Source organism: Camelina sativa, chromosome 12 (genome assembly GCF_000633955.1).
Source record: "Camelina sativa cultivar DH55 chromosome 12, Cs, whole genome shotgun sequence".
NCBI classification, from domain to species: Eukaryota; Viridiplantae; Streptophyta; class Magnoliopsida; order Brassicales; family Brassicaceae; genus Camelina; species Camelina sativa.
In genome coordinates, this window is record NC_025696.1 from 31828909 (window position 1) to 31829132 (window position 224).

Here is a 224-nt window from a genome sequence, read left to right on the forward strand (position 1 = left end):
GGTGCGTGTGGGGTATTAACATTTAACACAGTATAGGCAATGCCACTAGCATCGTAGTGCGTCTTCCATAACTAAGCTCTTAACATAGTCATCGTCGGCACAGAGGAACCCTAATGAGTAGATATCATTTAATTTTGTCTTCATGCTTTGTCTTCATTCCAAGCCAAAACCCGATTAAAGACTCTAACGAAATGTCTAGATTTATTGATTTTACAGATATACAT